Raw genomic sequence first — 25192 nt, 5'->3', positions numbered from 1 at the left:
CACATTTATACATGGGGTGTCAAATGGTCAAATGGTAGCCATGTAAAAGACACATACCTATACTTACACAGATACAAACTATTGATACTGGAAGTATTAAATATTGGGAGAAAATTATTTCATCAAGATGGTAGTACTAGAGGCATTCCTCTTGTCATTGATGAAGTTGTTTTCAGTGAGAAACATCAAGTTGTGGCCAGGTGCTGAGGTTATTGTTTACAACCAATGGTAAACTATTTTTGTTGGTAGTTAATATTTCCTTCTTCGGAGAATTATGGGAATTGGTGGACGATGTCAGCAGCCATCTCTCTGCCCGATGGAAGAAAATGCTCTTATCTTCATTATCTCCATCCGAGGGGGGCATCACTTTGATATCTTTGGGACACACTCGTATGCCATTATGTTTACTTCAATCTGCTAGTCCTCTTACCAACCATTATCTATCACAATCTGCAACAAAATAAAGCATATTACTCATCAAGCATATAAAAAGCATTATCAAATACAAATTAAAAACTTATTTTCAGCTTGAAGTTTCAAGGAGGTAGAAAATTCAAATCTATGATCTTGCAAACACACTCAATCTACTACTAATCTAAATGAGGTTAAATAATGGCCTTAATAACAAATGAATGGAGTCAAACATTTGGGTCATATGGCCCACAGCTGGGGCTAATAAAGTCATTCAACAATGGATGGAGTCAAGCATTTGGGTCATATGGCCCAGAGCTAGGGCTAATAAAGTCATTCAACAATGGATCGAGTCAAGCATTTGGGTCATATGGCCCAGAGCTGAGGCTAATGAAGTCATTCAACAATGGATGGAGTCAAGCATTTGGGTCATATGGCCCAGAGCTGAGGCTAATGAAGTCATTCAACAATGGATGGAGTCAAGCATTTGGGTCATATGGCCCAGAGCTGGGGCTAATGAAGTATTCAACAAGGGATGGAGTCAAGCATCTGGGTCATATGGCCCAGAAATGGGGCTAATGAAGTCATTCAACTATGGATGGAGTCAAGCATTTGGGTCATATGGCCCAGAGATGGGGCTAATGAAGTCATTCAACTATGGATGGAGTCAAGCATCTGGGTCATATGGCCCAGAGCTGGGGCCAATGAGGCCATTCAACAATGGATGGAGTCAAGCATTTGGGTCATATGGCCCTGAGATGGGGCTAATGAGGTCACTCAACAATGGACGGAGTCAAGCATTTGGGTCATATGGCCCAGAGCTGGGGCTAATATAGTCATTCAATAATGGATGGAGTCAAGCATTTGGGTCATATGGCCCAGAGCTAGGGGTAATGAGGTCATTCAACAGTGGATGGAGTCAAGCATTTGGGTCATATGGCCCGGAGATGGGGCTAATGAAGTCATTCTACAATGGATGGAGTCAAGCATTTGGGTCATATGGCCCAGAGCTGGGGCTAATGAACTCATTCAACAATGGATGGAGTCAAGCATTTGGGTCATATGGCCCTGAGATGGGGCTAATGAGGTCACTCAACAATGGATGGAGTCAAGCATTTGGGTCATATGGCCCAGAGCTGGGGCTAATGAGGTCATTCAACAACAGATGGATTAAAACATTTGGGTCGTATGGCCCAGAGCTGGGGCTAACAAGGTCATTCAACAATGGATGGAGTCAAACATTTGGGTCATATTGCCCAGAGCTGGGGCTAACGAGGTCATTCAACAATGGATGAGGTCAAACATTTGGGTCGTATGGCCCAGAGCTGGGGCTAATGAAGTCATTCAACAAGGGATGGAGTCAAGCATTTGGGTCATATGGCCCAGAGCTGGGGCTAATATAGTCATTCAACAACGGATGGAGTCAAACATTTGGGTCGTATAGCCCAGAGCTGGGGCTAATGAGGTCATTCAACAACGGATGGAGTCAAACATTTGGGTCGTATGGCCCAGAGCTGGGGCTAATGAAGTTATTAAACATTATGGTGCAAATTGCTGTTGCACCAGGAAGTAAAAGTTAGGAGGTTGGGCAGCAAGATGCAAAGAATGTAATACAATACTACACTTTATAAGACAAGAGGTAAAATATAAATAAACTAAGAAGTATGTGCTGCTAGGAGCCAGCGGGATGCCGGTTAAAAGTAATTCCTATAATGCACTACTGCTTACTTGGTAAACAACAAATTGAAAATTAAGGAGCCATACCATCCACCCCTGAATTTATCATACAGTATACACATGTAAACAAAATATACCCATCTCCTGAAGCAGTGTACCAACGAGAGGACAGGTAAACCCAAGAGCCCAGATTGTCTTGATTGATAAAGCAAAATAAAACTACAGTATAAGAAAGGAGATATCAATTTGATGCATATGATGGACAAGGCAACAAGGTTCTCAAAGTCATGACAAAGAGGAAAGATCCTGAGTAGGTAGATGAGAAAATTCTTGAAACTTGGTTGGAACTGATTTGGGAGCACCTATGAAGTTTGTATGATAATGGTGGGGAGATTTCTAACACCACATTCCTGGAAATATGAGAACAAGAATATTGAAGTGATGCATACTGCAGCATATTCTCCTTTCTGCAGTGGCATGTGTGAGCATAATCATACAGTTATATATAAAATGGTAAGCAAAATAATGGCAGTGCAATCTGATTTGTCCTTAAAAGTGGGTTTAGCGTGAGCAGTTAATGCTGAAAATTGTCTTCAGTTGGTAGGGGGTTTCAGCCCATAGCAACTTGTGTACGAATGTAACCCTAAGTTAGCATGTTGCCCAAGTGATGAACTCCCTGCACTGGAAGGTAGTACATAAAGTGAAATCGATGATAAACATCTTAATGCCAGCCATTCTGCAAGGAAAGCTTTGACTGCTGCTGAAACATCTGAGAATATACAGAGAGCGCCAAGACACAAAATAAGAACCACTGCTAAAATCCTTAGAAGTAGTGATCAAGTCTATTTCAAGAGAGAAGAGTAAAAGGAATGGAAAGGACCAGCCAGAATTATTGGTCAAGATGGTAAAACTGATTTTCAAATATAGCTCTTAATATCCTAAAAGCACATGAAACTCATGTTCAGTAGATATCATATAGCTTTGACATGTTATGGGGCCAGGGCAAAAAGGAAGGAAAGGTTAAAAGCAATAACAGAGATAAAAGCAGTTGTAAATCCAGTGGAAACTCTTGTAGACGATGAAAATAGAGGTCAAGCAAAGCCAAAAGTGGACGTACCCATTGTTGAGGACACACCCAGGGAAAGCGTAACACTCATAAAAATTCCAAACAGTAAACTAAAAATAAAGGTTCTTTCCATCATTCATTCATGTAGATTTCCATGCATATAGCGTGACACGGGCTCTTGTCGTTGGACAGCCCGTACGAAAAACCAAAAGTGTCAGATGAATGGCAGACAGCAACTATACATAGTTGAGCTGGAAAGTCTATGGGAAAATACAGCAGCTGCAGGAATATTGAACGCGAAGCTGGACATACATCTGACCTCGACTGGAAAAGGGGTGTAGAAAAGTTGGTGCTAGTAATGGCAAAGGATGAAATGCAGTTATCCACCAAAATACTGATGGCTTGTGAAAATAAAGTCATGAACTTAAAAAAAGAAAAATAAGAACTGAAAAGTTTGAAGAGCTTTGGGGTATATGAAACAGTTCCTAACACGTGTCAGAGAGCACTATCAGATGGGTGGTAACAGAAGAAAAACAGTGAAGGAAAAAAAGAAACACTAAAGAACGGCTAGTTGCCAGAGATTTTGAGGAAGAGGAAGAAATCCATAGTCAGCAAAGAAGTGTTGAGGTCTTTTCTTGCAATTTTGTCTTAAAAAGTGGGTGGCGAGTTCAATCGACATCAAGGCTGCATTCCTACAGAGTGAAAGATTTGAGCGTGAAGTCTATCTTGTTCTCCCTGTTTTAGAGGCAGGGTGTGATAAAAATGTACTATGGAAGTTAGAGAAATGTGTTTATGGCCTTAATGATACAGCTCAAATTCTTTCAAAACACATTATTCAAGGTAGGTAGAATATATTCTAATATCTAAAATAGAACCTTCATTAAAACTGCAAATTTAACATAGGAAATGTTCAGGGCTAAAAGGCAGTGCTTGTGGCTAATATCAAAATTTATAAAATGAATTTTTATTTTTCCTAGCTACACAGACCTGAGTCCTTTAATTGGGGAATATATTTTCAAGGCGAGCTGAATAGCCATTGAATTTTTTTACTTAGCGAAGTGAGGAGCCCCGACCCACCCACCAACTGGATTAGCCTCACTTTTGACCTCCTGGCTTAGGACAGAGGGATGGTTGAGAAGGAAAGTTTAGCCTGAAAATTCAGTTGTTCCACCATTCCAACAGGAATACAAATTTTCATCCTTTAATATGAGAATTGATGCAAGCGCAGCTGCGATTCAGCAGTTAAAAAGTATGACGAGGTGTCAGCAATAGCCAGGAGTTATCGGCATGTGGCGGAAGGCCCCCGCCCCTTCTGTTGGTACACTGAACAGTAACTTTGCTTCCTACTGCCAAACAACACAGATGAGCTATCAGTGTGTCTGCAAATTTGGCTTTCTACATTTTCTTTCTTTTATTCTTGGATACTTGTTCCCATTGAAGACACTGTGCTATACCTTCGGACTTGATCCCTTGAAGAGGAATAAACTTCAGCGTTGTGACATTGTCTCTAGTTCTGAACTCGAGCAGCCGTCTAATACAGTACTGTACTCTGCTCTCGGGTCAGAATTTTCCGACTGTCCAACCCCTTACAAGTTTAAAAGAAGACTATCAGGAGGAACAAGTTCTCCTTCCTGAAAGATAGACCATAGTCCTTCCTTTGATTGATTATTAGATATCTCGCAACGAAAATGTCTCCTACCATGCAAGGGGTTTAGACAATTTCTGTTTACCAATGAAGGCGCTCTTGCACACACAACCTTCTCCAACTAGATCAGAAAACCTACCTTGCCAGACCTTGTCCATACTCAGGGTGCTACTGGTATGTGCACACAACAGCCAGCTCTCACACTAGCGCACACAGTAACAGAACTTTGCGCTATGCCATGGATTTGCGCGCACCTTTACTACGCTCTTACCATCCATCCATATACCAAGGCACTTCCCCCAATTTTGGGGGGTAGCCGACATCAACAAAGAAACAAAACAAAAACGGGACTACTCTCTACGTTCCTCCAGCCTAACGCTCTTACCAAGGGGAGATATTCCCTTATATTCCAAACTCGTTGCGATTACGAGTTCGATGATTACAAAACTAGAGATAATGAAGTACTTGCCTTCCCAGACAGAGGATAGGTGATAAAAAAAGTGTGCCAGGGTGAAACTTCCACACACATTAAGCATAGATTAGGATGCTTACTGAATGGAGGGACACTACATATTCCTGTACTTGTGTTTGTTCATACCTCCAAGGCCCTTTGGTCTAGACACACAGTCAGGCGACTTCATACACACTGTCGGTTGGAAGAAAACAGGGCAGCTGCCCTTCCTTTTCCCTTATTGGACAATAAATCCTTTAAGACTGATTGATAGGAGTCTCGTTTAAGTCACTGGTTTTGTTTCTCCCCCTATGGGAAAGATTGAGTGGCCAATCCTTCACCAAGGTGGAAGAAAGAGGTGGTCAGATTATGTGCTACTTTCTTTCTCATAAGCTAACATCTTGGGAGGTGCCACCACACAAGCTCGCAATCGCTTGCTCCTACAGGAGCACTATCTCACCTGTTCACACTTCCATTAGAGCAATACTAAGGCATGCTATTACGTATTCGCTCACCCTTAACAGAGTGCCATAATACATGTTCACGATTGCATGCCAGTTCGCCATCAATCGTACACTCTCTCACCTGCTCGCGATCAATCGTTCAAACTTTTCTGCTTGAGTAACCTCTCACCTGCTTTATAGAGGGCCCTGTATGGGAGCACATCTGCTACTGCTCTCATTTTATTTTTGTATTAGTGGGGGGAGGGTGCGTATCTTTTTGTACTTATCCATATAAAAAAGAGCAGTCATTAAGGGTCCTTCTCTGCTCCATCTTGAACAAGGAGAACTGACGGCAGATAAATGGAGAAAATGCAATCAGGATATGCTTTTCCATGGGTGTCTTTTAGCAGCCCTCAGTCTTCCACCTCCAATAACCATAATAGGCCATCTCCTCCATCTACGACAAGCTTCCAGTTTAGGCCCCAGACTGGAGACAAGTAGACATGACTCCAGAACCACCCAATGGGAGTCTTGAAAGCCCTCTGATTCTGGAAAGCCATTTTGCCAAGGAAGGGGTAAGAAATAGAATCATAGAGGAAAAGGTAGGCGAGGCCCTCGATCACAACAGGGCCGGAAATTACCCCCGGGGGCTCAGCCACCTCCAGTGGGGGGATGCTTGTCAGTGACAGTTTCACTGGGCAGAGCATTGGAGGTGCTTAGACTCACATACCAACTCATGTTCACTAGCTCTCCCCCTCCCCTCATTCTAGTCCCAATGATGTGGTTTTACTCTCAACTAGTAAGCGAGAGAGGCCTTACCTTTCAGTTGGAGGTGCACACTCGGCTGCTAAAGGGTGCTCTAGCAGATGGCCGAGACAAGTCTCCAGGCTACTTCAGCCAATTGTTTTTTGTATAAAAGGACTAGAGGGACTGGAGACCAGTAGAGTAATAGATCTCCCAGCCCTGAATGAGTTCAGTCATTGGACTCGATTCAAGATGGAAACACCCAGCAAAGTCGGACACCCTTTACACCCTTTAAGGAAGAATGAGTATGATTTCACTATCTCAGGGACACACTTCCAGATCCCCGTGAATCTTTCAAGAAGGTATCTATGCTTTGTCCTAGGAAACAAAGTCTTTCAATTCACATAGGTATTGGCAGCATGGGCCCATGGCAATGGAATTCGTCTGAAAGACAACTAGTTAATACTGGAGGACTCAAAAGTCCCAACTTTGCCATCATTGGAACAGGCTCCTCTTGTTTTGATGGGATCTGGGGATTGTTACAAATCTGGAGAAGTCCAAGCTTTCATCCAAGCACAGAAAGACATATCTTGGCCTGGACGTAGACAAAGTAGTAGGGATAGTTTAAACATACAGGGAGATGGTAACCCGATTCAGGAAAGTAACTTATCCCCTTCCTCATAGTCACCTCCACCTATGATTGTTACAATGACGACTAAAGGCCGATTCACACGACCCGTTTTCTTTCCGACAGGCTGGGTGGTGGCTAACCGCCGTCGAAATGTTGTACATTCACACGAGGCGTTCCGTATCCGTTTACCAGCGCGCGGTTTTCATTGTGTACTTAGACTCTGTCACGTTAGGACTGAGTAAATTACGATCATTTTGACACTTTAAAATGTTGGTTGATTACTGTGTTGACAAAATAAGTTATGCAACTTCATAACATAATGCTTTATGCACTATGCAAAGAATATTAAAATTGCGATAAATTGCCTGTTTTATTTAATGCCTCTCGAGTCATTTTCCATTTCTTTTATTTATGTAAGTTATTTCTATAAATCTTGTTTGCCATGTCAAACATCTCCTCATACCCTTGAAAAAGTTCAATTAACCTCTAATACATGGTGTCAACAACAAACTAACTAATTTCTATGACTCTATACTATGAGGAAAAGTCGGGGTTGTAGGCCACGAAACGAACGGGTACAATACAGGTCCTCGTTCACATAAAACATCATCCACCCGCTGGTTGGGACGGGTGGCTAACGTCCGTCAAACCGGTAGGGGTTTCTTGGGAAGAAAGCCGAGCCGCCTCGGAAGGGCGACGTCCGAGGGCCGCCGTCTGCCTGACGGGTCGTGTGAACAGTTGCATTTGAATACACGTAAGAAACCTAGACGCCGCTTAACCGACGGCGAGCCTGTCGGAAAGAAAACGGGTCGTGTGAATCGGCCTTAAAGCGACAAAAATCGCAGACCACAGATTCCTGTTGAGACCCGGAACCAATCGAGCAAGACACCAAATTTGACCTACTTTGGTGGCTAGACAGGGCAAATCTGTTTCAGAGATCTCCCTTACAGTGTTCACCTCCAGACCCCCTCTTTTTTACAGATGTGTCAGAGGGGGGGCTGGAACATCTGGCATGAGGACAGTGGTCTCTAGAGGACAAGCCTATCCACATCAATGTGCTAAAGTTAAAGGCAGCCTATCTAGCACTCCAACACTTTGGCCATTGCTAATCGACCACTCGGTTACACTGATGAACTATAATGGAAACGTAGTGGATTATGTCAAAAAGGGAAGAGGCACAGTATCACACTATGCCAGTTACCTGTATTGGTACACAAATGGATAGTCCTGAATGCAGTAATCCTATTAGCACGGTTCATTCCCGGAAACAGGAATGTCATAGCTGACACGTTGAGTCACTTGTTGGGTAAAGAGTTGGATCAGAATGGATTTTATATACCCAAGCAGAGATGAGGCTCATGATTTTTTAGAGTTTTCAAATAAACATATTGGCCACAAGAGATGGCAAGAGACTGCCAGTTCATTATTATTGTATTAATATTATTATTAGCAAAGCTATAACCCTAGTTGGAAAAGCAGGATGCTAACAAGCCCAAAGGCTCCAACAGGTAATAATAGCTCAGTGATGAAAGGAGATTATGAAATAAACTACACGAGACATAATGAACAATTAAAACAATGTCTTAAGAATAGAAACAAAATAGATCTTTCATAAATAAACTATAAAAAGAGATTTATGAGCCCGTTCAACTTAAAAAAAATTCACTGCAAATTTAAACTTTTGAAGTTCCATTGATTCAACTACCTGATTAGGAAGATCATTCCACAACTTGTTCACAGCCGGAATAAAACTTCTAGAATAATGTGTATTATTTAGTCTCAGGACGGATAAGGCCTGACTATTAGAATTAACAGCATACCTAGTATTACGAACAGGATGGTACTGTCCAGGAAGATCTGAATGCAAAGGATGGTCAGAATTATGAAAAATGTTATTTTCATTAGTAAAATAAATTTTTGAATATACTTACCCGATGATCATGTAGCTGTCAACTCCGTTGCCCGACAGAAATCTACGGTCGGGATACGCCAGCGATCGCTATACAGGTGGGGGTGTACACAACAGCGCCATCTGTGAGTAGGTACTCAAGTACTTCTTGTCAACAAGAACTCAATTTTCTCCTCGGTCCACTGGTTCTCTATGGGGAGGAAGGGCGGGTCCTTAAATTCATGATCATCGGGTAAGTATATTCAAAAATTTATTTTACTAATGAAAATAACATTTTTCAATATTAATCTTACCCGATGATCATGTAGCTGATTCACACCCAGGGTGGTGGGTGGAGACCAGCATACATGTTAACAAAGAAGCTAAGTATCCCGTATTTCATTTTAGCAGTTATTCAAAATAACAAACATAAAATAAATAAGTACCTGGTAAGGAAGTCGACTTGAACTATTACTCTGCCTTTTTTAAGTACGTCTTCCTTACTGAGCCTAGTGGTCCTCTTAGGATGCTGAACGACTCCTAGGTGCTGAAGTATAAAGGGCTGCAACCCATACTAAAGGACCTCATCACAACCTCTAACCTAGGCGCTTCTCAAGAAAGAATTTGACCACCCGCCAAATCAACCAGGATGCGGAAGGCTTCTTAGCCTTCCGTACAACCCAAAAACAACAATAAAAAGTATTCAAGAGAAAGATTAAAAAGGTTATGGGATTATGGGAATGTAGTGGCTGAGCCCTCACCTACTACTGCACTCGCTGCTACGAATGGTCCCAGGGTGTAGCAGTTCTCGTAAAGAGACTGGACATCTTTGAGATAGAATGATGCGAACACTGACTTGCTTCTCCAATAGGTTGCATCCATAACACTCTGCAGAGAACGGTTCTGTTTGAAGGCCACTGAAGTAGCGACAGCTCTAACTTCATGTGTCCTTACCTTCAGCAAAGCAAGGTCTTCTTCCTTCAGATGAGAATGTGCTTCTCTAATCAGAAGCCTGATGTAGTAAGAAACTGCGTTCTTAGACATCGGAAGAGAAGGCTTCTTGATAGCACACCATAAAGCTTCTGATTGTCCTCGTAATGGCTTTGACCGTCTTAAATAGTACTTAAGAGCTCTTACTGGGCAAAGTACTCTCTCTAGTTCGTTCCCCACCAAGTTGGACAGGCTTGGGATCTCGAACGACTTAGGCCAAGGACGGGAAGGAAGCTCGTTTTTAGCCAAAAAACCGAGCTGCAAGGAACATGTAGCCGTTTCAGATGTAAAACCTATGTTCCTGCTGAAGGCGTGGATCTCACTGACTCTTTTAGCTGTTGCTAAGCAGACGAGGAAAAGAGTTTTTAATGTGAGGTCCTTAAAAGAGGCTGATTGGAGCGGTTCAAATCTTGATGACATTAGGAACCTTAAAACCACGTCTAGGTTCCAGCCTGGTGTGGACAACCGACGTTCCTTTGAGGTCTCAAAAGACCTAAGGAGGTCCTGTAGATCTTTGTTGGTGGAAAGATCCAAGCCTCTGTGGCGGAAGACCGCTGCCAACATACTCCTGTAACCCTTGATCGTAGGAGCTGAAAGGGATCTTACGTTCCTTAGATGTAACAGGAAGTCAGCAATCTGGGTTACAGTGGTACTGGTTGAGGAAACTGCATTCGCCTTGCACCAGCTTCGGAAGACTTCCCATTTAGACTGATAGACTCTGAGAGTGGATGTCCTCCTTGCTCTGGCAATCGCTCTGGCTGCCTCCTTCGAAAAGCCTCTAGCTCTTGAGAGTCTTTCGATAGTCTGAAGGCAGTCAGACGAAGAGCGTGGAGGTTTGGATGTACCTTCTTTATGTGAGGTTGACGCAGAAGGTCCACTCTTAGAGGAAGAGTCCTGGGAACGTCCACTAGCCATTGCAGTACCTCGGTGAACCATTCTCTCGCGGGCCAGAGGGGAGCAACCAACGTCAACCGTGTCCCTTCGTGCGAGGCGAACTTCTGAAGTACCCTGTTGACAATCTTGAACAGCGGGAACGCATACAGGTCGAGATGGGACCAATCCAGCAGAAAGGCATCCACGTGAACTGCCGCTGGGTCTGGAATCGGAGAACAATACATCGGGAGCCTCTTGGTCATCGAGGTAGCGAATAGATCTATGGTGGGCTGACCCCACAGGGCCCATAGTCTGCTGCAAACATTCTTGTGAAGGGTCCACTCTGTGGGGATGACCTGACCCTTCCGGCTGAGGCGATCTGCCATGACATTCATATCGCCCTGAATGAACCTCGTTACCAGCGAAAGCTTTCGATCTTTTGACCAAATGAGGAGGTCCCTTGCGATCTCGAACAACTTCCTCGAATGAGTCCCTCCTTGCTTGGAGATGTAAGCCAAGGCTGTGGTGTTGTCAGAGTTCACCTCCACCACCTTGTTTAGCTGTAGGGACTTGAAGTTTATCAAGGCCAGATGAACTGCCAACAACTCCTTGCAATTGATGTGAAGTGTCCTTTGCTCCTGATTTCACGTGCCCGAGCATTCCTGTCCGTCCAGTGTCGCACCCCAGCCCGTGTCCGATGCGTCCGAGAAGAGACAGTGGTCGGGGGTCTGAACAGCTAAAGGCAGACCTTCCTTGAGAAGAATGCTGTTCTTCCACCACGTTAGCATAGACCTCATCTCTTCGGAAACAGGCACTGAGACCGCCTCTAGCGTCATGTCCTTTCTCCAGTGAGCAGCTAGATGATACTGAAGGGGGCGGAGGTGGAGTCTCCCTAACTCGATGAACTGGGCCAGCGATGATAGTGTCCCTGTTAGACTCATCCACTGCCTGACCGAACATCGGTTCCTTCTCAGCATGCTCTGGATGCATTCTAGGGCTTGATTGATCCTTGGGGCCGACGGAAAAGCCCGAAAAGCTCGACTCTGAATCTCCATACCGAGATAGACAATGGTCTGGGATGGGACGAGCTGGGACTTCTCTATATTGACCAGGAGGCCCAATTCCTTGGTCAGATCCATAGTCCATCTGAGATTCTCCAGACAGCGACGACTTGTTGGAGCTCTTAAAAGCCAGTCGTCCAAATAAAGGGAGGCTCTGATGTCTGCCAAGTGAAGGAATTTGGCAATATTCCTCATCAGTCTGGTAAACACAAGAGGTGCCGTGCTTAGGCCAAAGCACAGGGCTTGGAACTGGTACACAACCTTTCCAAAGACGAACCTTAGGAAAGGTTGGGAGTCTGGATGGATGGGACGTGAAAGTACGCGTCTTTCAGGTCTAACGAGACCATCCAGTCCTCCTTCCTGACCGCTGCTAGGACCGACTTCGTCGTCTCCATTGTGAACGTCTGCTTGGTGACAAAAGCATTGAGAGCACTGACGTCCAGCACCGGTCTCCAACCTCCTGTCTTCTTCGCTACCAGGAAGAGACGGTTGTAGAAGCCCGGGGATTGATGATCCCGGACTATGACCACCGCTTCCTTTTGTAGCAAGAGCGACACCTCTTGTTGCAACGCTAGCCTCTTGTCCTTCTCCTTGTAGTTGGGAGAGAGGTTGATGGGAGATGTAGCTAGAGGGGGACTGCGGCAGAACGGAATTCTGTACCCCTCTCTTAGCCACTTCACAGACTGAGCGTCTGCACCTCTGCTCTCCCAAGCTTGCCAGAAGGTCTTGAGTCTGGCTCCCACTGCTGTCTGGAGAGTAAGGCAGTCAGAACTTGCCTTTTGCGGACTTGGAACCCTTCTTGGATTTGCCACGGTGACTGTCGGCACGGGTACCTCCTCTGCTGGAGGTTCTGCCACGAAAGGGCGGGATGAACCTAGTAGCAGGAGTGTCTACTGCTGCAGGGCGGAAGGGTCTAGGCACGGAAGGTAAGGTTTTAGCCTTACGTGCGGAAGATGCCATAAGATCATGGGTATCCTTCTGGATAAGGGAGGCAGCCATCCCCTAAATCAGCTCCTCCGGAAACAGACACTTGGAGAGAGGAGCAAACAACAACTCTGACTTCTGGCAAGGAGTGATACCAGCCGATAAGAAGGAGCAAAGATGTTCTCTTTTCTTAAGCACTCCCGAGACGTACGAAGCCGCAAGCTCACCAGACCCATCCCGAATGGCTTTGTCCATGCTAGACATGATCAGCATGGCAGAGTCCTTATCCGAAGGGGAAGTCTTCCTGCTTAAGGCTCCCAAACACCAATCGAGAAAGTTGAAGATCTCGAAGGCACGAAAGACTCCTTTCAACAGATGATCCATGTCTGAAAAGGACCAGCAGATCTTCGAACGTCTCATAGCCAGCCTGCGGGGAGAGTCAACCAGACTTGAGAAGTCGCCCTGGGCAGAGGCAGGAACTCCCAAGCCGGGTTCCTCTCCCGTGGCATACCAGACGCTCGACTTAGAAGCAAGCTTGGTAGGAGGAAAGATGAAAGCAGTCTTTCCCAGTTGCTTCTTGGACTGCAACCACTCTCCCATAACCCTCAAAGCTCTCTTGGATGAGCGTGCGAGAACAAGCTTGGTGAAGGCAGGAGCAGCAGACTGCATGCCCAGAGCAAACTCGGAGGGAGGAGAGCGAGGGGTTGCAGACACAAACTGTTCAGGATACAAGTCCCTGAACAAGGCAAGGACTTTACGAAAGTCTAAGGAGGGAGGCGTAGACTTGGGCCCTTCAATGTCGGAGTGCGGTTCATCCAAATGTGCAGCTTCGTCATCTGATACTCCATCATCTGAAAGCTGAGTAGGAAGTGGCAAAGGCAGAGCAGAAAGCTGAACGGCTGAATCCGGCAGTACGGGTGCATGCGTAACTGCTGCGGATCCAACATCATGCCGCTGCTGGTCAGTCTGCGAGCTGGCAACAACAAAAGCAGAGTGCTGGAGCGAGGGAGGGGTTGCGGTGGATTGCGGAGCATGCTGTAAGGTATGCGAAGCATGCTGTATGGTATGCGGAGCATGCCGCATAGAGTCAGAACCCGGCAGCTCTACAGCACCTTCCCACTGCTGATGCGGTAGCTCATGCATGTCAACGGATGGTGCGACAAGAACATGCGTCTGGCAGAGTGGACTGCGCATCGGTGGTGGAGCTCTCACAGGTGGAGTGTGGGAGCAGGCAGCCGCAGTATCTGCTGAGCGTACAACCTCGGCGGGTTGTAGGTTAACAGGTGCAGTGTCAACCTTCTCAGCATGATACTCCTGCATGAATGCCGCAAGCTGAGACTGCATAGTCTGCAGCATGGACCACTTAGGGTCTACCGTGGTTGGAGCAGCAACAGACGGAGCAGTAGCCTGTTGTGGAACCACTCTACCTCTCTTGGGAGGTGTGCAGTCATCGGAAGACTGCAGCGAGTCCGAACTGACCCAGTGGCTACACCTGGGCCATTGGACTCGCTCGGAAGGGACCTTACGTTTGAGCGGTCGTGAAACCTTGGTCCATCGTTTCCTCCTGGAAACTTCTTCCACAGACGAGGAATGTAAGGGCTCATTCGTGTTTGTGGATGGGACGATCTTTGACAGATACGTCCGCAACCACTGAGGATACATCCGTGCGCTGATCAAGGCCTGCCGAACCCTTTGGTCCTTCGACATTGCTTCTCCCCTGGGCTTGGGAGCTTGCAAGAGGTCCCGGACTGGGAGGACGACTGGCACGCACAGATGTACCCTCATGCGCAACACTGACACCGACACTTTTCACATCACTAGCACTGATAACACTTCCCACTGCACTTTTCGCTTTCAGCTCTTTGACATCTGCCAAAAGCTGATTACGGTCATTAGCCAATGACTCCACTCTGTCACCGAGAGCCTGAATGGCACGCATCATATCCGCCATGGATGGCTGAGCACTAGAAGCAGGTTCGGGAGTCACCACTACAGGGGAAGGAAAAGGTTGAGGGGCATGGGGAGAGGAAAAATCCACAGAGCGAGAAGAACTCCTCCTGATTCTCTCCTTCTCTAACCTACGTGCATTTTTAAGGAATTCGTTAAAATCGAATTCCGAAAGCCCAGCGCATTCCCCACATCGATCTTCCAATTGACAGGATTTACCCCTACAATTGGAACAAACGGTGTGAGGATCTATAGAGGCCTTCGGAAGACGCCTAGCACAAGCCCTAACGCTACACTGCCTGTACTTAGGGACTTGAGAATGGTCAGACATCTTGAATTGTAGAAGTAGTCAAGGGGGAATTCCAAAATCTAGCAAAGTTCGTTAACAATTAATCCAAATTAATTCCAAAAGCTTGCTAAGCTAATGATAAAGCTTCCTGAATAGCGAAGGCTAAACTCTAGAGTAAATACATCACCAAATCGTGAACAACAACTCCAGAATCAACAGCGTATCCAAGTAGGTCTTGCCGGCGGCACGACAGAGGAAAAATTGAGTTCTTGTTGACAAGAAGTACTTGAGTACCTACTCACAGATGGCGCTGTTGTGTACACCCCCACCTGTATAGCGATCGCTGGCGTATCCCGACCGTAGATTTCTGTCGGGCAACGGAGTTGACAGCTACATGATCATCGGGTAAGATTAATATTGAAAAATCTTACGCAACATGCATAACGAATAGAACAATGGTGCCAGAAATTATCTAGATCAGGAATAAAAACTCTATTAAAGTTCCTCCCTCTCAAACATATTAAAAGGAGATTCAGCAGCTGAAGACCAGACAGGAAAACAATTGCCCACTAGTGTCAGACCTGGAAGCAGCGCTTGAAAACATGTTCAAGCACCCCTAGGATAGCCTCGACATCTATGCTTTTCCGCCGTCTTCGAAGGGTGATGAAGTGTTATCATTCCAAGATTGAAAGTTGACTCTACTAGCTCCAAAATGACCTCAAGCAGAATGGTACCCGGACCTTCTGCCTCTACTAGTCGACACTCTGAAAGTGCTTCCACCTTAGTGCAACCTGCTTTGTCAGCACCATCTGCATAGGCTCCACAACCCAGGGTAGTCTCTATCACTTCATGGGAGGAGGTTATCCAGAACCTCTTCCAGAAGAGAGGCTTTTCATGTGAGAGCACAAGACATAACCCCGATACCTCAGGAAGTCGTCCTCTGATGTTTACCAAGCAAAGTGGGCCATTTGCAGTTGCTACGAATGGGAAAATACCTCTCGGTATCTCAAGTAAGAGGGTATCATTCGGCCTTGAGCCAGTGATAGGAGTAGATATTCCCTCCTTGTGGGAATTATCCGAGCTCATTAAAAGTATGGACTAGACCTGTTCTCCTCGTGGGAATTAGAGTTACAGACTGGGATGTGGCGAAGGGTTGCAGTCCTTAAAGAAAGCTCTGTATGAACTGTTGAGACTATCCTTACCCTAAAACTCAAATATTTTTAAAGTAATTTGTAGCATTCCTAACTATGCAAACCTGAGTTCTTTAATCAAGAGATAATTCTATCACAGCTGGAATCGGCCATTAACTTTTAACGGTAGCAGGAAGCCCAACCCCTTTGCCAGAACACTACTTTTTCTGGGACTTGGGGTGATCTAGGAAATAAATTCTGTTAATAGCCTCTCAAGAGAGAGGTGGTGTCACAAGGAGTTATATCCCTGTGATTACAGCTGGCCTTCCTGGATTTCTTCGCCTTCTTCCTCAACACATACAAGTTCAGAGGCACAACCACTGACACTGAGGGAGTAGGAACAGGCCCTGGACCCCTGACAAGGGTCAGAGGAACGGACACTGGGGAAGAGGTGGTAATCACTGGCATCAAGTCAGCGATTGGGATAACACTTTTCTTAGCTTTACCTTTTCTATTGTCTTTACTGGACACTAGGGCCACGGCTCTTGACACCGGCACTTTACTTGCCAGCCAAGGACTGACTACCTTACTTGACTTAACCTTAGCTTTCAAGTGGGGAACTACCGGGATCCTTGACACTAGTGAGAACCACCACGCCCTTCACCATTGCCATCACCAGGGACATTTGAGACAGATAAATTCACCAGGGGTACTGAGGGAGAGGTAGTCTTGGCAACTAACTTTCTCAAAGGACATGGAGGGCCTACCTGAAAGACTTAAGCCCAAGCCTTCATTGGGTAAAATTCATTGTCAGCAGTGGCAACAGTCCGTACAATCACAAAAGATGAGTCTTTAGTCTCCAAAGGGGAGCGGCAAACACTAGGGGTTCCCCAAGCACCAGCAAAACCTGAAAAAACAGCCAATGCAGATAAGAGTCCTACTGATACCTGCAGTGTATTCCCTATGGACCGGTCCAAGGGCATAAGCACAGGTGCACCAGCAACAGTGGAATCCCCGATGAGACAGAAGCGGCAAAAAACTTCCCTCGAGTCTTCAACATTGCCCAGTCCAACCATAACAGACGCTTTGTTCGCTTCTTCCCTATACAGGCGTACGCTTTCCACTGCACTCGAGACACTAGATGACCATGAACAGTTAGGCACCCTACAAGAGGCACATAGGAGTGAGGATCAACAGTGGGCTTTGCCATAAACTGGTAAAACATCCTCCCTTCCCCGGGCAAACACAAACTTCTTGCTTCCACTCGATCACTAACCATTATGGTGGGCAGTTGGAAACATCCATACCTAGTGATCTGCCAGACTGGAGTTTGAGTCCTACTCAAGCTTGATTGTTTCTTGTAGTGACTGCAACCTCACCATCCTGTGAACTAAGGAGGGGGGGGGGGTTTGACGGAGCCGATAGGTCTACCTATTGAGGTCATCAGCAGCCATTGCCTGCCCTACCCTGGTCCTAGCTTCAATGGAGAGGGGGACTTGGGCACTGTGATCATATGTATACATGGGCAGTCTCTAGGACATTGTCACTATCCCTTGTCTGCCATTCATGAGCAACCTTTAGAAGAGAAAGAAATTTAAAAAGTTTTGTCAAGAGCTGTCTCTACATCTGTACTATACAGTGACAGTAGCCAAAATAAAGTGAGGAATATCCGACTGGAAATGGGGGCGGGGCTCACAATTACAAAACCCCATGTAATTGTAATCACTACAAAGTCTTATGTACAAATGAGTTTCAAAAGGAATGTTTAGAATTATCTGTTATTTACAAAGAAAACCTTATTTTCAGGAATAACTAACTATACAGTACAGCAGTAACTAAAGAGTAAAACTATAACAAGTTACCGTAAAAACCCAAAAATATTAGTAAAGTATTACTCTGCATATTGACTCAAATCTCACCTCTGCATGCAGATAATGACAGCTTCTAACCATTATAACACAAATTTCTCCTAATTGTAGGTACATTTTCTAAATCACGTTAATCATTTCAGCCTGAAAAAAAAGAAAAAAAAAATACAGTTCTACAAAAAATTAAATCAAACACAAATTTATTAGGTACAGTATTATAACCTTCTGGAGTAGCAAAATTGAAGAAGGAAAACATGGAAGTTGGACAGCTTTAACATAATTGACATCATGAAATTCAAAAATTTGCTAAGTAACTTGTATCTTTTCTAACTATACAAACCTAAGCTCTTTAATTGGGAGATGATTCTAATGCAATTGGAACTTGGCTATTTAACTTTTAACAAGGTACTCAGACATGAGGTGCGGGCTGAAAGAGCAGGCCCAAAAGCTTGCACAACTGCCCTGACAATGGCTCTGAATCAAGGCTGTCTGCTGACGCTGACACTGTCTGACAGATACCCTGAAGGGAAGGAAACGGAAAGTTCCCTCTAAGGAGTCTTATCTGGAACCGTTGATCTACGTGGGTCAGCCTTAGGTGCCGGTAGTTTCAGAACCTTAAATTCCCCAAGAATACCCTTTCCCTCTTTACCCAGCAGTTGCACTCTTGTGTTTGCAGGGAGGGGAATGGGGTGATGATGGCCTTTGAAGTGGGACTCGACCCTTCTTCGGAGAGAGGAAGGATGATCTGGAGGTGATGACATACCTTTCCAGTCCTGCGCTTCCCTCTGTGATCACCTACCCCTGTCCACACGGGATGTTGCGACTTCTTGGAAATTGCTGGAAGATGGTGGCCGCTGTCTTTCGTCTACGTTTCAGCGTGTTCAGTACTTCAGCAACATTAGGTTGCTGAAGCACTGGTAAATGCCTCTGCGTTAGCGAGCGTCAACGCAATGGCGAGCTTGTCCTTAATGGAGAAAGCTGACGTGGTGGAGATCTCCGGGGAGTAGGCGAACACTGACGAGCTGGCGATTGTTGACGAGCTTGTAAGGGCTGACATGTCAGCGAATGCAGACGCGGAGGCAACAATTGCCACGTTGGTACTGCAACGCTTGCAAGACCTGCTTAGCACAACTAAAGTCTCTCTTCTACCCTTACCAAGTGAAATGTAGCCACTGAACAATTACAGTGCAGTAGTTAACCACAAGAAGAATCTTTGTGTTACATTAGTGTTGTCGGGTGTGCGAGGAAAAAGGAAAATGTGCAGAGAATGGGCCAGTCTATTCCGTGTATGTGTGGGTAAAAAAAAAAAGGAAATAAAACACTAGCAATATCTCAAAGGAGGGCTGGTGCCTTGGCCAATCTATCCAAGAAAAGCCCCCAAATCGGTGAGCACACCAACGGGTCAACCTGAACAGGTGCTGATACCTGAAAAGAAACTTTTCTACCTAAAGAGTGGAGAGGACAAGACCTTGTTGATCGACTTACTGCTAACATCCTGTTCGTAATGTACTGGGTATGCAGTTAATTCTAATAGTCAGCCCTTATCCATCATGAGGCACAATACTACACAGTATTCTAGAAGTTTTATTCCAGCAGTGACCAAGTTGTGGAATCTACCTAATTGGATAATTGAATTGGGAGAACTTCAAAAGTTCAAACTTGCAGGCTGACATAAGTCTTTTAATAGTTTATAAATGTAAGATGTTTTAATGTTGTTACTGTTCTTAAAATATCTTATCTTAATTGTTTGCAACTTCTCATATATTTTATTTCTTTTTTCCTTGCTTCACTGGGCTATTTTCCCTGTTATAGCCCCTGGGCTTATAGCATCCTGCTTTTCCAAGTAGGGTTGTAGCTTAACAAGTAATAATAATAAATTGGCCAGATTCGACCAGGGAAGCTCTAAGAATAGCCCAGGCCTTTGAGGGGCACTAAAGTGGTGCTCAATGACTAAGGCCATTCCAAAGGCAAAGTGAATGTCACCTCCCTCTGACCATTGTACACATGATGTATAGATGTTCACCAGAAACACTGACACGGGATTATCTATCTTCGTCGATGGTCAAAGGTGCGGTGTTTTAGGGGTAGACGAACCCCAAGTACCATCTTATTCAGCCAGCAAAGAGGATACGGCACATTACTCCAGCAATTCATTCCTCCAACTCCAAAGAATACGGTTGGTCTGTCCTAAGAACAGAATTGACCACATAACCTGGGACTGAAGATGGCCTAGGAAGACCAACAACAATGAGGAAAAGATCCCCGACACTGAACACAACAGACATGGAAGGAGTATTCTTACTCTTCCCTATGCTGGACAGGACGGAGAGATGGACCAAGGCCACGTGCCAAGAGGCATGGAGAGAAAATGCCTCCACCAGCCTTGGTCTTTCACTGCTTGCAAATGCTCAATAAAAGTTTCAAAGGGTGCCCTCCTCTCAACTTGTCCTATAGTAGTAGCATGGTTAGGATGCTATAAGCCAAGCCACATGGCTAAAAAAAGGGAAAATATCCCAGTGAGGAAAGGAAATAAAGAAAACAGATACTGTGCCCAATTGTACCCTCATGAAAGAGAACTCAAATCCAAGACAGTGGAAGACTATGGTACACAGACTATGGCACTAACCAAGGCTAGAGAGCAATGGTTTGACTTTGGAGTGGCCTTCTCCTAGAAGAGCTGCTTACTATTGCTAAAGAATCTTTTCTACCCTTACTAAGTAGAAAGTAGCTAATGAAAAATTACAGTTCAGTAATGAACCCCCTCAGCGAAGAAGAAATTTTTGGTTTTCTTAGTTTTGTTAGGTGTATAAAGAAAGAGGATGTGTAAAGAATAGGCCAAACTATTCGGTGTATGTGGGTAAAGGTAAAATAACCTGTGACAAGAGGGGGATCCAGTGTACAATAGTAATACCAACCCAGTCAAAAGACCCAATAACTCTTTAGCAGTAATATCTCAACAGGTGGCTAGTGCCTAGGCCAACCTACTACTGTAATCAATCATGCCACTGGCAAGAAGCAAAGACACTGTGGGGATTTACAGCTGGTTTAACAATAGTAACTAGATGTAAAATCCATCCTTGCACCTATGAGCATCTTGCTTTGCAATAAAAGTAATAAACTGCCAGCATTCTCTTCCTGAAAGAAGAAAATTAAAAATTCCATTAAGGGTACAACAGCTAAGTCTGTATTTGTTGTGGCTGCTCCACTGAAAGTGTGCCCGTGATACTGTACTTTCGTAGAACAAGTTGAGATGATGGCACCTTTCGAAGCTTTCATACAGCGTTTGCAAGCAGTGAAAGACCAAGGGTTGATGCCTTGGTCCATCCCTCCATCCTGTCCAGCATAAGGAAGAGTAAGAATACTCATTGTGTGTGTTGTGTTCTGTGCCAGGGATTCTCAGCCTTGCTTCCTACCATCACTAAACTGTCTTGTTAAAAGATTCGACAGCCGTCCAGCTCACGTTTAAAACATATTCCCTACTTAAAAGACAATGGTTTGCATTTCGCGTAAGAACAAAATATCTATTAGCAATAATCATAACATCCTCTTCCTTAACTCAAGTTGATGATTGTACGGAATAAAATCTTATTTATTAAAGTATTCCAATTAAATTAAAACATGTTTTACTTCAGGCTTCTTATGTGATGAGATTCATAGGTCAAGTTAGAGAGGCTGTGGGAGAGAGGGTCAATTGCAGGAGAGTGAAGGCCCAGTTAAGTGAGCGGTGAAGACCTGCTCTCCTAGTTGGGTTAAGTGGATATGGTAAGATTACGAAGCATCCCTGCATTTCGCACAATTCAAGTTTTCCCTTAACCAAAAGCCTGATTTACCATTTAACACACCTGCGCTTAGCAATTCTCCACCTGTAGGTTTCATTATAAAACAGTGCAATATTAGTTAGGACATTGGAACTCGCATAATTGAATAGATCTTTACAAATACTGTACACTATTTTGAATCCTATATACTAAAATACTGGCGGAAACTTCTATTAACGAAGTTACAGATTTTAGTAATAAATTCCCATTTTGCTCATTTTTTTCACAAGCCACAGGAGTATCCTTCTACACAGTAGTTCAGAAAAATAAAAAATTTGGAAATAATTTGTATTTTTCCTAACATACAAACCTGGAGCTATTTATAGTGTATTATTTTTGGCAACGCTGAAAACCAGCCAAGACAATTTTAGTGAGGGATAATTACCCCATCCGCTAGTTAGCAGGAGGGGGTCGAGGTAGACTAGCTACCCCGCTCACTCACACCTGTCGGTTGAGTAACCACTTTTACTTCCTGGCAGGACTTCTAGGGGGACAGAGTGGTGGGCCAATTTGTATAAATAGCGCCAGGTTTGTATGTTAGGAAAAATACAAATTATTTCCAAATTTTTTATTTGTTCCGACACAGATACAAACCTTCGCTATTCATAGGGTGACTTACTCTTAGGAAGGAGGAAGTTCTACAAACTGGCCTTGGTCATGACCTGGGGTTCCCTCTAATTGATCTTTGATCTAATTAGTAGGAACCCTACCCTCACTAAAATCAATGTAGTTACAAGGTAACTCAATGATAGCGACCTGCAGAAGCTTGTGCGAGAGAGACACGTGCCTTGTCTTTACGTAGGAACTCGAGGATAAGCATGAATTCTAAGACATATCCAATACCCTCCCTCTCGAGGTATTGGTGACAAAGTATTTATTCATACTCAGGATGCACAAGGGAAATGAAACTTACCTGCAGAAGGGCGAGGTCAGCTATGCTTCGGTCTTGCGGAGCGGTTTCCCCAGGGGGGGAGGGGGGGAAGAAGGGAGCCAGACATTTCTTTCATTCACCCCAGACTATCCCGGGTAACCTCTGCCCTTAATCCTCTCCTACTTGTCCATCAAGGACCCTAAGGCATTAGGTCACTTGTTGTGCGGCCACCACAGGACTAATGGAGACGGTTTCCATGCTCCTGTGGGTTACGTCTTTCAGGTAGTGGGCTGTGAAGGTCGTCTGACACTTCCACATGCCCGCTTGCAATACCTGTGCCACAGAAAAATTCTTCTTGAACGCCAGGCACGTTGCAATGCCTCTGACGTCATGAGCTCTGGGTCGGTTGGACAGAGGAGGATCTGGATATAGAGCGTACAGTACTCGATTACTTTCCTTATCCAGGAGGAAATAGTATTCCTCGTGACCCTCCTCTTGACCTTCCCCGTGCTGACAAAAAGTGCTCGTACACAAGGGCGAACTTTTGCTGTTCTTCTTAAGTAACATCTCGGACTCCTTACTGGACATAGTAACAGTTGGTCTGGATCTTCGGTTACAGAACGAAGACTCTATCCGAAATGGGCCGAACCTGGAGTCCGGCACACCCGGATTTTGAGTCTTAGCTACAAACTCGGAGACGTAGTTGAGGATTACTTTCCCCCATCTCCTAGAGTGGGAGACATCAGCAGATAGACCATGAAGTTCGCTGACTCTCTTGGCCAAAGCCAGAGCGAGCAGGAACACCGTCTTCCACGTCAGGTGGCAATCGAAGGCCTGGCGTAGTGGTTCATAGGGGAAGCCCTTCAGAGACCTGAGGACCCGAACCACGTTCCAAGGGGGAGGTCTTAGCTCTGCCTAGGGACAAGTAAGCTCGTAACTGCATATGAGCAAAGAAAGTTCCAATGAGGAGGAAATATCGACTCCTTTCAGTCTACAGGTGAGACCTCAAGGCTGAGCGGTAGCCTTTGACTGCCGAGACGGAGAGAAGCATTTCTTCCTGAAGGTATACAAGAAACTCCGCTATGGTTGGAACAGGCATCGAGGGGAGAGATACCCCTTCCACGACACCAACCACAGAAAACTGACCACTTCGCCTGGTAGACTGCCTCTGTGGATCTCCTGAGGTGTTCAGCCATTCTTTTCGCAACCACATTCCAAGGGGGAGCTCTTAGCTCTGCCTGGGGACAAGTAAGCTCGTAACTCCGTATGAGCAAAGAAAGTTCCAACGAGGAGGAAATATCGACTCCTTTCAGTCTAAAGGTGAGACTCAAGGCTGAGTGGTAGCCTTTGACTGCCAAGACGGAGAGAAGCATTTCTTCCTGAAGGTATACAAGAAACTCAGCTTTAGTTGGAACAGGCATCGAGGGGAAGAGATACCCCTTCCAAGACACCAACCACAGAAAACTGACCACTTCGCCGGGTAGACTGCCTCTGTGGATCTCCTGTGTCCAGCCATTCTTTTTGCAACCACATTCCAAGGGGGAGGTCTTAGCTCTGCCTGGGGACAAGTAAGCTTGTAACTGCGTATGAGCAAAGAAAGTTCCAACGAGGAGGAAATATCGACTCCTTTCAGTCTACAGGTGAGACTCAAGGCTGAGCGGTAGCCTTTGACTGCCGAGACGGAGAGAAGCATTTCTTCCTGAAGGTATACAAGAAACTCCGCTATGGTTGGAACAGGCATCGAGGGGAGAGATACCCCTTCCACGACACCAACCACAGAAAACTGACCACTTCGCCTGGTAGACTGCCTCTGTGGATCTCCTGAGGTGTCCAGCCATTCTTTTCGTGACCAGTTGTGAAAAGCCTCTCTGTGTGAGGAGGTGCTGGATAGTCTCCAGGCGTGAAGTCAAAGCGAAGCTATGGCTTTGTGGAAGATGTAGGCATGTGGTTGTTTGAGGAGGTCGTGCTGTGGAGGGAGCTCCCTCGGGATCTCCGTGAGGAGATGCAGAAGATCCGGGAACCATTCTGCGTAATGCAATAGCGGAGCTATGAGGGTCATTTGCAAGTTGTTGCTTGCTCGTACCTGGTTGAGAACTTTTCTCATCAGACAGAACAGGGGAAACGCGTAAGCGTCCAGGTTTATCCACCGTGGTTGGAAAGCATCTTGCCAAAGAGCTTGGGGATCCGGGACTGGGGAGCAGTGCAACGGGAGCCTGAAATTCAAGGCCAGTGTGAACAGATCCACAGTCGGGGAACCCCACAAAGTCAGGACTTTGTTGGCTATCAGAGGATTCAAAGACCACTCGGTGCCAACTATCAGTGTCGCTCTGCTCAGCTTGTCTGCTAGCACATTACACTTGCCCGGAATGAAGCGAGCTGATAGAGTCACCGAGTCCTCTGCCCATCTGAGTATCTCTACTGCAAGATGGCACAGCTACTTCTAAAAGGTACCGCCCTGTTTGCTT

General features: G+C 45.3%; 1 long non-coding RNA gene across 1 annotated transcript in view; it reads right to left on the bottom strand.

Moving 5' to 3' along the window:
* Positions 1-334: 334 nt before the first annotated feature.
* LOC137658112 (uncharacterized) overlaps positions 335-25192 on the bottom strand; it is a 34902-nt gene continuing 10044 nt past the window's right edge. The window contains exons 2-4 of the long non-coding RNA XR_011047250.1: positions 21666-21901; positions 18090-18182; positions 335-450 (exon numbers count right to left, since the gene is read on the bottom strand). This is a non-coding gene — a long non-coding RNA (uncharacterized lncRNA). The remainder of the gene's footprint in view (positions 451-18089; positions 18183-21665; positions 21902-25192) is intronic.

This window comes from Palaemon carinicauda, chromosome 19 (assembly GCF_036898095.1).
Source record: "Palaemon carinicauda isolate YSFRI2023 chromosome 19, ASM3689809v2, whole genome shotgun sequence".
In the NCBI taxonomy this organism is placed as follows: Eukaryota; Metazoa; Arthropoda; class Malacostraca; order Decapoda; family Palaemonidae; genus Palaemon; species Palaemon carinicauda.
The sequence above is the reverse complement of the archived record's forward strand: the minus strand, read 5'-3'. Positions and strand labels throughout refer to the sequence as shown.